Genomic DNA, 15690 nt, shown 5'->3' with positions numbered 1-15690 from the left:
GGGTTTAAGACCAGCCTAAACCAAAGCGATCATCATCAGTCCTGTATCTCATTTGAGCTTGTGCAGCCCATTTCGCTCAGCTGGTGCGTGAGCTCTACTGGTTCATTAATTATCATTCGTGCCATATAATTTGTACTCAAAATGACTGTCGTCTAGCGAGAGATGGGATCAGAATAGTTCGGGAAGTTGGACGGCGACCTACACTCATGGCGCATACCTTCTGGTCCAATGTGGCATGTTTCAGTGGAGGATTGTCTCCATGCTCTCCCGTTCAGGAGCAGCCAGTCTATGCAGTGTTCAAGCATCACAGAACATTTGGATTCGCCAACTGGCTCATTCCCGCACTGCCCATTTCTTCTGCTGGGGAGTCAGTGGAGTTTGCCCCTGATGTGGGTTGCTTAAAAAGGCGTTGACGTACTGGTTTCGTGTCATTCCGAACCGGGTGGGATACGAGCTCCACTGACATATTGCTGGCAGATTGCTCTTGCTGTTTGTTGTGATCGAGCAATGATTGCTAAAGATGAAATGTGTCGGAAGCAAAAAAAGGAGCACGACTATAGCCAATGGGGCATTTGACCCTAGTTTCACTACGCGAATTGCGTTTGAACCATACAAACGAGTCGACGTTCCTTAAAGTTGGCCTCAGTACCCATGCAGTGTGTTATCCGATGCACAAACGGCATTTTTGAGCCGGTGGCACATGAATGGACATGCAGTTGGAGGGGAGGGTACCTCTAGTGGCGGTTTCCCAGCGTACTAAACTCAGTTGGCCTAGATGTGGCTAAAAACATAAAACGCGATCAAAAGTTACTTCCACAAAGGAGGAACGCACCTGAAAAACTCTTAAAAGCTTTTAAAATGCTTCTAGAAAGTTTAAGTATATACTTAACACTATGGCAAGAAATAATTGTTTCATGCAGGTTCATGAACATTCAGTAAATAAACCACGAGTTGGAATTAAAAATCGGTTAATTGTATTAAATGACTAAAACATTTCATTCAGTCCATAGAACATTCTCCAGATCATCCAAATTCTAGGAAAATACCAGGCGTGGCAATCAGCCGTGTGAATCAGTCGGGGGCGTTGGGCGCTGGCTGGCCGCGCCATACATCGGTGCTGTGTGAAACAAGGCAGACTTTAGTGATGATTTAATTCAAGGATCATTTACCGTCGATTGCTTTGCGAGTATTGCTTATTTCTGAATAAGGACGCGGCCAAGATATAGGAGGTTGCCTTATCGCGTCTGCGTCAGAGATGCCACCGAATAACTTTTAAAGTTCTGAAAAATTCGGTATGAAGAGATCTGGCACCTTACCTGTTCATAAAATCATAATCTTGCTTGTAGCCAGCCAACGGCAATTCTATCGTACTATGCGTCTTCACTAACATGTTTTTGAATCTTTGCAGAATATTTATAGCTGGAAGACATTTACAAAAGGTGCGTGGTTAGACAAACAAAACGCTGAAAACTGTTGAAATTTTCAAAACGTTGCACGTTTGCACGTTTGTATCATCCGTGCAAACGGCTAATAATGACAGCTTATCAAAAACGACCTCTCTCATTAGCAGATGAGAGAATTCCCATTTTTATCAGCACTAATGTCCCCTCAAATCATTTTGCTCTGGTGTACTTCTGGTGTACTCTTCCTAGAGCGCCATGTAAGACGCTCGCTTTTTACGTCGCCTAATTCTGCGCTGTTGCATCTTTTCATACCTATGCACATTGCAGTTAGAGCGATGGACAGGAAAGAGAAGAAAACAAGAGCATATTACCAGACATCTAAACTAAAAGTACTTGATGGATACGCGATTTGTGTAGGTAATTATGCTAGCTATGCGTATTTAATTCTTGAAAGCTTCCAGTAACCTCTCCTGATAATCAGTCAGTTGTAAATATCCAGCTCCTTGCCTTATTTGTCGCAGATCCGCCTTTGGCAGTTTGGTTGGCTCGTAGTTCTCTCTTTATGTCTTTGGCAGTTTTCTCTCTTTGCCAACTTTATCTCCTTGGCAGTTTGTTTGGCAGTCCGCCATCATACTTTACGTAAATGTGATCAGTATTCATGTAAAAGACCATGTTATGACTGACTGTGGTCAAATATCGGTCGTGTGTGTGCGGCACATTCCCGTCAACACAACGTGTGCGGCACATTCCCGTCGAACAGCACTTGGCTCTTCCTGATCCCCCGAAAACCTTTCCGATTTCTCCTCTGCGCAGCGGTCTGAAATTCAGCGGGCCGTGTAAAATGGTTTAAGGAAAGAGACATAAAGTCTCAGTCTCACAGTTAAAACGGTTTAGAATGTAGTCGCAAAAAAAAACGGGAAAGAGGTCAATATGACCCCTGCAATGAAAGCAGGGTTAGGGATACTCCGGAAGGGGAATACTTTTGGGGGGGGGGTGGATTAGGGATACTTGAGCTCCGGTTGCGATCCACAATAGTGTTTAATCAGCACTGTTATCGCACTTTGTGATTAAAATGAAATGGTCTTTGTAACCGATGTACCCAAAAATCCACAGACACTTAGTGACAAACATATAGGATAAAGAAAAGAAGCCTGTAAATCCTATTGTTAAATATATGACGGACAAACCCAAACATATCTGTGCACAGTTTAAAAAATCAGCACAGTCGTTAGTTTTGTGTGGTGGAGGTGTTGTATGTCCAGAACTCCATCCATCTGCGCACACCGGGTTCGCATTCACGCGCCCTCAGCCTCCGCCTGTCACGTGATCATTCCGTGTTCAAACCTCACCCCCCTGGATGACGGCCTTTCCCCGGGTGGCGGTCAGCCTTGAGGGTGAGCGCTGGATTGGTTGCCTGATACAGGAATTGGTCAGTGAGAGATCATTTCCATGTCAGTGAGTTGACGGCTGCGTGTTATCCGCTCATCTAGAAAGGGACGGTAGTTACGCACGCTACCGGAAATTAGTGTCACCAGCCGGTAACCACAAGACACAACAATGCTTCGTAACAGAAGCCATTCGAACATTCTGCTATTCGAAATATCCAATCTGGTGGTGGCTGCTACCGTACTTACGTCACAATGAGATACCTCAACGCACGGCCGGGTGGCAGGCTGAATACCGCACGCTCGGGCGAGTGGTCGATTTGATCTCCTGAGGTCTCAATAGCTATAAGAGTTATGCACTAAACTCAAGAGATAGGTTGGCTTGTATGTGAGCTCACCTGTGTCAAAATGTGACGTTCCTAGGCCATGACCTCCAGGTAAAATAAGGTCGAACAAGGGCAAACTCCAGATTGGTGGCCAGTGCCCCCAGATCTTCTCATGCAACTGTCTTGAACCTAGATACCTGTTCTAAGAAAAAGGTTGCTGGTGTTCATTTCAAGTCAGTGACCTTGTTTGAGCTTTAGATGGCATGGTGAACAAAAGCCTACGAGAATTTGAACCAGCATCAAGGATTACGCTACATGGTATGTTCCTGAAAATAAAATGCTGATATTGGTCTTTTTAGGTCGATGACATCCTCTGACCTTGAATAATTTCATGGAAAATATCTGTTACGGTCTCTATTATCAAGAAAGTCGAAATTAGCATCAGAATCTACCTCATACGGCAACCTTTCCAGCAAAAGGCAGGTTGGTTTTGATTTGGGTCTAACCTTCTTACCTACACCAAGGTCAACGACATTTGTCGTATTCCTGTACTCATTTGTGTAATGGTCTAAGAAAAGAAAATATCTCGGAGATGTATGGCTTCGTCTGACTCTCCGTTGTCGCATCAGATTGAGCCATTGCATAGAAACTACCTTCGCTGACAGCCATGGCTTGACTCTGGACCATAGACCAGCGACCTTACAGGACATGTCTAATGTTTCGCTAATCGGTATTCAACCACATAGAGCTATGCAAAGCTTAATGCGACCACGTTGCGCCTTCGCACAACTTATTCCAAAAAGCCCGTCGCGGGGGTGGTGGCGGAGGTAAAGCGACCCACGCCTATCCGAGGGCGTATCAAGCTACGAGACTCATTGCTCAAATTTAGAAACTTTGTATAAGATGCGTATTCCAGCACTGTTCCAATGCTTAACGTCCACGCCGCGAAATGAAGTAACTAGCTGAAATGCAGTCTCGATTCCATTCATAAGTGTAATAATATTCTAATCATAATACAATACATCTGCTCTGTTGATTGGTATCAAATCATCCTTGGGTTTGAATTCGAGGTGCAATTTTTTCCAAAATGTCAGCCCGCAAACCATCCTGCTCCAGCCAGGCAGGGATCTAGCTGCGTGCATTTCATAACATTTAATTTTTTCTATATCATTACCCAAGAACAGGTAACCAGGAGTGCCCCTTCCTCTATCCCAGCGACGCAATGAACCGTACGTTAATACCAGATGACATAAAACCAAGTCGCGGCATTCCCAGCTAGGATGTGAAAGCAAACATAAAGAAGGAGGCAAAGAGGTGGTGCAGACCCGGCAGGACCTGTGTCATACAATAGGCAGGGACAAATTATACATGAGAAGGCTTTAAGTAGTCATAGCCCAAGTCAATAATGACAGCCCACTAGAACCACCCAATAAGCCACTACAACTCATTCACAATGTTAGTAAGGGTTGCACAGTCGCACAAGTCGAGAGGCAATTGACTGGTCATTTTCGAGCAGGGTTTTGGGCTGGATGTCCAGGGAGTCTACCCAGCTAAGCGGAGCTTGTCGCTGGGAGAACTCCCGGAGCCAGCACCATGAATTTGAGTAGAAGCGTATGAATATGGCTGTATCAGAGCGTGATCATGGATCATTAACGAGGTTAAGATTACAATATCTTCAGATATGTCGGTTACGTTAATATGTACTCACGAGATACTTGCGGATGATGTTCTTAACGATGGTTTAGATCCAAAAAGGACGTTTAGACCTTTAGCTGAAATATGTATTAAATATGCTATTGGAGTCACCTAATGCACAACCCTTGCTCACCTACTAACAGTTGAAGGACTGATACAGCAGCAACACAGGCACCTGGGCTCCAGGATTTCTGTAATACGAATTTGCATCTCACACACTGTAGCGCTAGTTTCAAAGTACAGGGGAAAAAGCAAGAGAGCGGAATTCATATAGACCTCACCAAAATGTACAAGGAATTTTACCCCTGTACCTCATCTCATTAAAGCATCTAAAATTAAATGCATCAACTGATGCTTTGCATTGATAGAGGGTAAAGAAATGCTGGCTAATTGAAATCGTTGAAGTCTCATCTCATTCCACTGTACACAAGCACAAAAAGCGTACAGTCCTCGGAAAGTGGAGGCATTTTTACACATGACACTGCCGCTAAAACTGAAGCTTTTTCAGTGTGCCTGTCTCACAGGAAAACGCAATTTAGGAAAAATGCAGGCTCTGACTGGTGTTTGCTTCCCTTAAGTGGATGCACCACACAACATTGCAAACTAACCAACACACAACAGCTCTGAAATGATCCACATGCCTCGCTTACCACTCTCATCGCGTCATTTGTATGATAACGCGGACATGGATGGCTCTCTTCATTATTTTAAGCAATGCTAGAAAGCCGTGAGATGTAGTTAAATGTTTAGACGATATTCCGACGAAATTAATCTGAGCTGAGTATGTCTAAGACATCCGCTCGCGTGGCCTGCTGACGGCAACTTTTGAGATTATATCGCATGATTGATTGATGCTACATGTTGAACTTAAATTTTTCACGCAGACCTGTGTATAAGCATCGGGACAGATGGCAGAAGCAAGCCCGAACAAGAATCTTCAGGAGACATTCACGTTGAGCATACGCGATACTCTAATAACTGGCGCTACATTGACACGTGAAAGAAGCTGTGGTAATGAATACTACACTGTTTCGGGGTCATTTCATGGATCATTTTTAGCTATTGAATATTAAGTGTGTTTTGTCCATGAAATAAAAAAGCGAAGTGTGTCTCCGCGCTTATATACAGCACTCACCTGACTGCTGCGCAATGAAACCAGGCCAAAGTTTGATAATTTAGTCTTCTTCATTATTTTTTCGTGAGAAGCCTGCATAAAATTGTTCGGTTAGTGCAGCCTAATCTGCTGCTGTGTTAAGTCTGCCATGCTTTTTCCGTCACTAGGGCCCTTGATCTCTCGAATGCTGCATTTGTTTCTCCTATATAAAACATTCCCACACAAAGGCTACATGACGCCTTGCATACTGAGCTCTTACGTGTCTATTTCCGACCGCAGTCCATCTACACATCTCTGACAAATCATAGTTTCAGCGGACGCGCTGTGGTCTCCGTGGCTGCTTGAACTAGACTGGACTTTAAGCTAGGATCACTGGTCAAAAGTCTTCCTGAAGTCAGCGAACCGTGAACCGTTCGATCCCGACGAGGGCGTCCACCCCTTGGCGTGTCTCATCATGGATGGATGGGAAGTTTCACATGGGCCCAAATTGTTGGCTACCACTTTTACGATTTCCTGCGGATGTACTTTAGAGTTCGCGTCGAGCATGAGTAGCACGACAGGGGGACAGCAATTAAAACCACAGTGAGTCCAGCTGCAATTGGAATTTGCCAAGCAGTGAGGAACTGGGCTGGAATGAATGTGCACATTGAAAGATGTAGCATATGATATCTCTTGTGATATTGGCCCAGGGAGTAGTAGTAGTAATTGAGTTCTAAGGCCGCGTCCAATGCCGAGTGCAGAAAAACCTGGCGTTCGGAACTGGTTTAAAGAACACCTTCGGAACGCCCGTTTACGGAGATCGTACACACCACCAGGGGAGCTCATGCCAGACGGACATGCGGCAATGGGGCTTAGTGCAACACATGCAGCCATTTAAAGGGGCATTTTAGCACAAGCACAAAACAACACAGATCTCACAATTTTACCTAGAATGGCCGCCCATCCACAGTTTTCGTCAGAATCTGAACACAGAATCGTTGTCTTGGGACGTGATTTGAGTAGTGTTGTCTTCTGGTAAGGTACATTTAAAAGTACTTTCGCCAGTCGCTGCTTTTGACACTTGATGTTAATTTGACACCGGAAGCTCGTTACTTTCTTGCCTTGTACTCGGCACCGGTCATCAAAATCTTTCAGTTTGGCAGACCTTGTTTCGAGCGAACTTAGAAGTTCCGCGAATTGAGCGTTAAGATATGGGGTGTTGATGTGGTAAGATATGGTATAAGATATGGTACGATATTGACTGCTGTGATGTTCCTTTTAAAAGAAGGCCTCACTTCACACCCGATTATCGGGTTATCGAATTATCGAGAGTCATCGAGACCGTTTTGGTTAGCCGTGTGTTTCTCGAGCAATCATCAGTATTCCACCGTGCATTTAGCGTTTGAATACCACAGCTTGAAAGCTATATTGCTTCGATATCTTTAGCTAGCAGTCTGCGAGGAACTGAAATATGCCTGCCTTCCGCCCTCGTTACACAAACCGAATTTTTGCCCAACCTTCCCAACGCCGCCTCGTGGAAACGAGAACCGCCTTGCAGCACGGAGTAGCTGCATGACGCATAAGGCTGTCCTAGTGGCATTTTTGTTTGGTTATTTGGGATCAGGGCAATTATTATGCATGGCTGTTCTGAACGTTCCACGCATGACGTTCCACTCCCAGCCCTGACCCACCATCCCAGTAAAAGTAGTGCGGCTCTACGGAATATTTTTGTCTCAAGATTATTCCAGGCAATGTAATGTCACGACACGGCCGACCTTTGTCAGTTTGACCATTTGGTCAGTTGACAATGGACTGTCCTAAACAAGTCACATGAGTTCGCTGACCGCGAAACGAGTCCATATGCCTGCCGCGCATCGTCCAGCGTCCAGCGCCCCACGCTCTGAGCCGCTTGCACTGCTCCACCACTGCTCGATCATCCAACACATCCAAGGACGGCCGTGCTATCGTGTTCAAGGCAAGGGGTGATCCAGAGGCATTTTACGAGCTATGTTTGACCTCCATCCCAACAGCTCCATCCGAACAGTTTCGTCTAGGTCGTTGAGCTATTGCCTCCTATCCAGCCGACGCAACGCTGCTTGCACCTCATGTAGCACTGGAGCATCATACGCCGGCCTACTATGTGCTTTCGACCAGCGCGGTGAAGGGGAAGGCCTGGAAGGTGATTGCTGTGATTTTCGGTGACGTGATCGCGCCGGCCAGCTCTCTATGCTTGATGCAAACGACAATGTTGCCTCATGACGTTCAGTGCAAAGGAGAGAGAGAGAGAGAGAGAGAGAGAGAGAGAGAGAGAGAGAGAGAGAGAGAGAGAGAGAGAGAGAGAGAGAGAGAGAGAGAGAGCCGAGAGAAGAGAGAGAGAGAGAGAGAGAGAGAGAGAGAGGAGAGAGAGTAGAGAGAGAGGAGAGAGAGAGAGAGAGAGAGAGAGAGAGAGAAGAGAGAGAGAGAGAAGAGAGAGAGAGAGAAGAGGAGAGAGAGGAGAGGAGAGAGAGAGAGAAGAGAGAGAGAGAGAGAGAGAGACGAGAGAGAGAAGAGAGAGAGAGAAGAGGATGAGAGAGAGAGAGAGAGAGAGAGAGATAGGAGGAGAGAGAGAGAAGAAGAGAGAGAGAGAGAAGCCGTGAGAGAGAGGATCGAGGGAGAGAGAGAGAGAGAGAGAAGAGAGAGAGGGAGAGAGAGAGAGAGAGGAGAGAGAGAGAGAGAGAGAGGAGGGAGAAAGAGGGGAGGAAGGAGAGGGAGAGGAGAGAGAGAAGAGATACAAGAGATGATAGTGCTGACATTCAGAGATCAGAGAGGAAACAGGATGGTGGCATACGCACTGAAATGATAATGATAACTAGCTACTATATACCACTTAGTTTATCGTAGTAATCCATCTTTTCTGTCCCCCATTTCGTGCCTTCTTTAGATGGTTTGATTCTGACCTGTGTGGAAGAGGGCGGTATGTGGAACTGGGCATGTGGACGTCTAGCTGGGTACATAGGTGGTGAAGGATCCCAGGGGCGAGCATTTTCAAACCGATGCTGTTTGTTTTATTTTGCAACGATATGAGCTGGGCAGCGTATACCGACATGCCTTCCCAGCTTTCATTGACTTGCATCACGTGCGCCGACAGTTGGACGTGTGCTTTTTCTCTCGACGGTGCTTCCGCTGTTCAGAGATATGAAAAAACATACCTGCTTTTTAAGAAACGGTAGGCACTTTAAACCGCAGTTTTCGCGTTTAAGGTAATAATTTCCACTCCATGCTGTAAGGTAATAACTCACTCTACCAATCATGTCACTCTGCAACGCGTACCTGAAATGCATGATATCGACGTGATCTCATGTCAAAAATTAGCTAGCGTCTCCCCGGTCCAGGACATCGTCGGGAGAATGTTCAGGGCACGTAGTCGTGTCCTCGGCATCGATGTACCGGCGTTGGCTGCAGAACTCGGGGACGCCGCTTGTTCACAGATCTATCCTGGCCCATTTAGCATAATCCTTAACGCCCATATTGCCTTCATCATTGTATGAGGTAGCACTATCTGGCCGAGCTCTGTACGATATTATGTTTTCGCGAATAGACAGGATCCAGCACTCATTCTTAATGCGGAACTCTGTGGGATGAACCATCTGGCTCCCTTGACCAACCGCACCCTCTGTTACACTCTGATGCTTTACGGATATATTTTTGGCATGTGCAGCACGACCTTAACTTTTTACACTGTGAGGTTGGCGGCCGACTTGCCAATAATGCAGGCTATTTTTAACATCGCCACCCCCACCAGAGCCACTCGTACACACACTTTTTCCATGTCCATGACTTCAGCGTTAAAACGATAAAGAATGGAATGTTTCGTAGTTCCTTCGTGGTGTGAACAAGCTACATTTTTGGGCTACCGACGTCAACCTCTGGAATGATGGACATTCATTAAGACATTCTGTTAAACAGAGACATAGATCTTGTCAAATATAGACCTAGATCTTGTTTAAATCTGAATTGTCTTAGACAGTCAATGAGCAGCTGGCCAAGAGGTCAAACTGACACAGATGGCCGTGCCATGAACTGACACCGCACGGGAACATCGTTTGACAACAACTTACCGTAAACATGCGATTATTTTGTTGGAATGGTGAAGTCAGTGCAAGGAATGAAACTTAATAATTCACAAGGAATAGAAAGAGGCAAAACCCACCGAATGTGAACGTTATGCTCTTGCCATGGGCCATTAGTTGCGACTTCTCCACAATTTATGCCCTACATTTGGATGGTGGCACACATTGGAGGGCGGAAATCCCCAAAATACAACGGCCCATCGATTGTCAAAGCCTTCATAACCAGCTTTACATAGAAAAGCCTCTGACCCCGAAGTCGTCAAAGAAAAAGAGCAAAGATCTGTCACTTTTAACTAGCGGCTTTCCGCGGACAAATGGGTCGTTTTACAATGAAGAGTGAAAGCTGTTCATCCGCTACGTGAAAACGCACCTCAAACTACGTACAAAGAATACACCTCCAGCCAGGCCGGAACGGGCCCCAGACGCCTGTAGGCCCCCGGGCTCAGCAGCTGGAGAGGGGGCCCGGACGACACGCGGCCGCCAGTACGCGACGACCTTGCCCGGCGGAGATGGCCGGCCCAAGCGAGGTCGCCGGGTGTGGAGGCGCCGCGGCCACTCCCAGGCCCGCGGCGCTCACGCCCTTCCTCCTCGGGACCGGTCCGCTGCCGCGCGGCCCGCGCTGAATGGAGGCCCCGCCAGACCAGGGGGCGGTCGTCTGCTGCTGGCAGCGGCAGACAATGGGGTTCATGGCCGGCGGCCCAGCACGTGGATTAAGACTGTGGCCGACTGCACGATTTGGGCATTGCGGCAACAGGCGGCGGATTGCACGACCTTGGGGGATAAAGTCTGCAGGTGACACCATTTAGAAGTGGGGGTCCCTGTGACATGACCGTGTTAGCCAGCCCATGATCATGTTATCGTGTTAGAGAGCCCATAGCAAACGTATCATCTAATCGAAGCTGCAGCCGATGTGACTAACCTCATTACCCAACTGGTTCAAGTCTGTTACTGGCCATACGCTACTTTTGGAGGTTATACTGTAATTAATTTCGTTATGTAATGGAGGTATTCCTCCACTCCATTTCACTCCCACGTTTTATTGGTTTTCCATCTCTCGGTAGGTTTCCTCAGCTTCAACCAGTTTAAGTAACCGAGACAGCTTGTCTGTTGGAATAAGATTACACCCTCACAAATTTTCCTCTCAACGCATCTACTGAGTCATGACTTGAGTTTGATTTAAAACTTTTGGTGGCTAACGTTTTTCCTTGTGCGCGGCAGCCGAATACAAGACCACATCATATGAAATGCATTTTGCGTCCTTTGACTAGAGGAAGTGCTTCACATTTGAATGTACTGAAGCAAGCATCAGAAATGATGAATAAGCTCAGTTATAACTATTGGTAAACTTTTAAGTGGAAAATTCTGATCTAGATAGTCTTTTCGGGCGTTAAACTTAGAAACTAGAGGAGCTTATAGCTGTGAAGCTGTGGTAAAGCTGTGGTAAAAAGGGTAAAGCTGTGAACTCCACCGAATGATCCTTAAGATGGCTTCTTCAGTTGAAAACCACATACAAATGTGGTTTTAATGAACACAGGCGAACTGGTTCAGCGTCACGGGCGCTGGTCGTGCCCATTCCACAGCGCGGTTACAACGGACAGCGTGAAGCCATCGCAACAGCGATCGAACAAACAGCTGACAAGTAGCATGCAAGCCACAAACGTCGCTTAGGCACGACTGCGGCGCATTCCGAGGACACGAGAATGACCCTTAAAGTGTATGCGTCAAACACGTCATGCGAAGTACAGGATTGACAGTCATCCCTCATGGTGTAATGCTCAACTTCCGCACGCAGTGGAGAAAACGCCGTGACATGACTCACCCAGCCCACATCGTTCTTACACCTGTGACGCAGCCGAGCAAAGGTAAGGCTCCGACGGCTGCGGGTGCGCGGTGCAGTGCGGCTCAAGCACACAACATTCCGCAGTAGCTGCGAGGTTCATAGAGGCAAGATAAGAACTGAGATATTTCTGAATGGCATCGTCTAAGCGCTAAGCATGCAGACCGGAGACTGCTCAATTTTCCCCATCATGCCGGTTTTTATGTCGCTGATAAATAGGGTTCAACTATGAAGCTGAACATTTACCTCCTTCACACTTACCTTACCTCACATGCTCGTCCATGTGATTACAAACGGCTTAAGCTACGCTTTGTTTGGTGAAACTAGTCACGTGACCAACTCACCCCTCCCAAGTAAACAACTCATTTCGATTCCAGCTGAAAGAACACATTATGCAGACATGGAACACTTAAGTGTCACGATGAATAGCCCACTGGTGTCATTCCGGCCCGTTCCGTGCTAGCCGTTTCCAAGGCAACGCTGTGGTGACTTGGGTCAGAAGGAGGCACCTTCTTGTCGTAAAGGTTGGTTTCTGTGACCTTCCCCCGATAATCTCACTTCCATAAATGTTTAGATACAAGGGCTTCCGCACCATTTGTAAATACCTACAAGGACACTGCCACCTTTGAGATCTATTCTGAAAACCATCTGAGCTAGCTAGGGTCAAACATGGGGCTGACAATGTCGTGGCCTGAGCCCGGGTAAGGCATGTTGCTGACTCTAGCATCTAGACTCATGACTCCACACCTCGCGCAGCCGGCGTCACCACACACCTTCGCCCGCCCGGCTCAGACACACCCCGCCCTCATCGACGACCCCGCCTATTTCTGGCGGCGTCCCGACCTGGGCTCCGGGTCAGCGCCGCAGTCAGTCCTGACAGACAGGGCGCTGCCGGCGGCGGTGCCGCGCGTCGCCCCGGCGGCACGCTGGCCACGGCGCCAGACACGCAGTTTGCAGCCGTGCTCGGAGGCGGGAGGGGCGTTGCTCGCCAACAAACGACACGGACATGAATAATTAACTGGCTCTGCTCACAACTGGCAGTGCCAAGGACTGACTGCTAATAGCCGCCGCAGTCGCGAGCATAAATAATGAAGGAGCAAATGCTGATTGGAATCGCGGAATGGTCTAAATTTTCTTGAGAAATATCGTCTTGGAAACCGATGTGCCACTGGCGATCGCAAACATCGCCACGATTGAATTGACAACGGACGTATTGCTACAGTTATGCCATTCTGCAGTCATCAGTTATTACGTTACCGTGCAAAGTGACACTGAGTTGCTGGGTGGCCGTATTCAGACCAGTAAGCCACAGTTACGATGAGGGATAAGTCAGTTTCAAGTACAACGGCACAGCCTCGTTGCGGTAGAAGTTATGCGGTGCTGAATACCAGCGGAAGAAGTCGGCTGTCTTGCAAATGGACGGACATAACTCAGTTATAGGCAGATATGTCCTGACTTGTGACCTAAGTGTGGTTATGGCAACAACGGGCTGCCCGCTTGGCGTGAATTGTTCCCATTGTTTTTCAAAACGACGAAAACCCCCTGCGGTCGATGCGCATGTTTTTTGGGCGTTCGACACGTTGTCGTCGGTGACATTATGTAATGTCTCGGTGCTGACCTTGACAGCGCTCGTGTCTTCCGTTGAGCCTCACAGGGTGCTTGAGCACCGGCTCGTCGACACATTTTATGTGCCCACGCGGCGTTCAGTAGTGCATCACCAGATTTTCTGAGTTTGTTCCGAAAGTAAATCTGATGTGTTTGTACGTATTCGAACCTCTCCACGGCAAATTAAGCTATGAATACGCTCCCCCCCCCCCCATTATTCATCATATCTATTCTCATCTCGGTCCATTCTTTCCAAACGGATGCATGAGCAACAGTTTAACCAACTTGGTCATTATAAGGTTATGGCCTCGGTTATAGATAGGGGCTTGGGTTACAGCCTCGAATCAAGAAATTGGGCCCGCGCAACACGTGCCCAAATGCATCTCTCCTGAAACGAGGAGAATTATGATAATGAGACAGTTATGGTGAATTATACTATGACAATATTACAGTTATGAATAACACTCTTCCAGCCCATGGAATAAGACAAATTACGGCAAAATTACTGCTACAGGTTCAGTTTGACTCCATTCGATGTCACCGCGGTATTTCTTTACCGTACATATTTATCCTCGCGTAATGAATCTGAAGTGGGGGCGCGGCCGAAGTCTTGGTGAGAATGGTCACAGGGTTGACAAAGTGCCCCCTAATGGCAAAAAGCCTGCTAAAAAATCACGGTGTGGCCCACTTGATTTCGAAGTGGCGTGATTCTCCTTGATTTATTTTTATCTTCATCTGCAACAGAAGAGGCCAGAAGCCACAAGGGACAATAGCCAGAGAATCCAGAAGCAGAAGCCAGAAGGTCTGGAAGATGCGGTTTGGTTTTTAATATTTATAGGATTGATATTGTGAACGGGTTAGCACTGACAGCACCACGAACTGGTGTACGAGTCTGGTGGTAGAACTAGATGATCGACAGTAGAATTTCTATTTTCGCGTAGTCCTTTCTGTTAATCTGCTCGGAGGATAACCTCAAAATTAAACAGGTGAAATATACGCCACTGTCTTGTCTGGGAACGATATGAATTAATTATGAGCTACTTTTGGAAACACTATTTCACGACAGTCGTTCTCGCGCGCCCGGCGCCCGCCGCCTAGTGTTACCTGTAGCGGCCAAGGCCGTTCAGTTTGACGGAGACTGCAGCCCCGGCCATCGCTGTCCTTGCTCCTAGGCTTGTGGACGTGCATGCTCAAGGAGTTTGAATGAAATTAGTTCCACTAGCCAATTCTGCGAAAGTTTGAAAGTCCTCGGCAAACATGGGTCGGTCTTTTTTCATTTCTGACACCATTTCAATCCACTCTGTTGAAGAGTGTTGGGACCCGTTACCCCTTTCCAGGCAAGGGGGGCACGTGGTTAAAACGCTGGGGGCGCATTATTGTTGGTGGTTAGGGGGATTGACGGATCATTCCGTCCCACTGTGGGGTAGCTACCGGCTGCCATTTTGGCGGAGGTGGAGTTTCCTGGTCCATCAGGAGGCGGAGGTCAGGCAGACATGGAGCCGACTGTTCGTTATTGGTGGTCTTTAACCGAGATAGAGGCAAAATTTAACCGTTTTGTTTGACCAAAATAGAAGCATGCGTTGTGCTAGGGGCCGCTAAAAGATACAAGAGGCCCTCTGACTGGCATATAAGGCGCTTAATATGACCTACATCGAGCCCTCCGGGCTCGGCCCTCTAACCAGACCTTTGATCGTCGGTCCTGGGGGGACCTTCAGGTCCCTCTTCGGTCCCCGTGGAATACTGCCATTGTCCAACTTGGGTCCCTTCAACGACACAGGGCCCCTATTAGACATTGTGGACCCCTGGCCGACACAGGACCTCCTCATTGACTCAGAGGTCCCGACAGGAGGTAATATTGTGCATCCTCGGAAACCTTTGTTTCCCAAATGATCTCACGGCACATAGTATGCTTGACCTATCAGCTAAAGTTGAGTTGGTTCAGTGGTTTACCTACGCCCCTAACGCCAGGGTGTGAAGTGGTTATATACGGAACGGTCGTGTAAGCTTTCAACGCTTCCCAAAGATCTTCTTGACCACTGCTATAGCAGGGCAAACCTTGAAACTGACGGAACATAGGTGGTCACAAGCATTACATCACGGACCAAAACAACTAAACAAGACAAGTGTCACCGTTGAACTGAAGGTCAAGCAATGCCACCATGCTAGCCTACGCTTCAATTGCACGATACCATGCTACTTTGGCTTTTATGATATGCGCCATAACATGACCGGATATT

This window comes from Pollicipes pollicipes, unplaced genomic scaffold (genome assembly GCF_011947565.3).
Source record: "Pollicipes pollicipes isolate AB1234 unplaced genomic scaffold, Ppol_2.1 Scaffold_7261;HRSCAF=8764_pilon_pilon_pilon, whole genome shotgun sequence".
NCBI lineage: Eukaryota > Metazoa > Arthropoda > Thecostraca > Pollicipedomorpha > Pollicipedidae > Pollicipes > Pollicipes pollicipes.
This window is presented reverse-complemented; position numbering follows the sequence as displayed.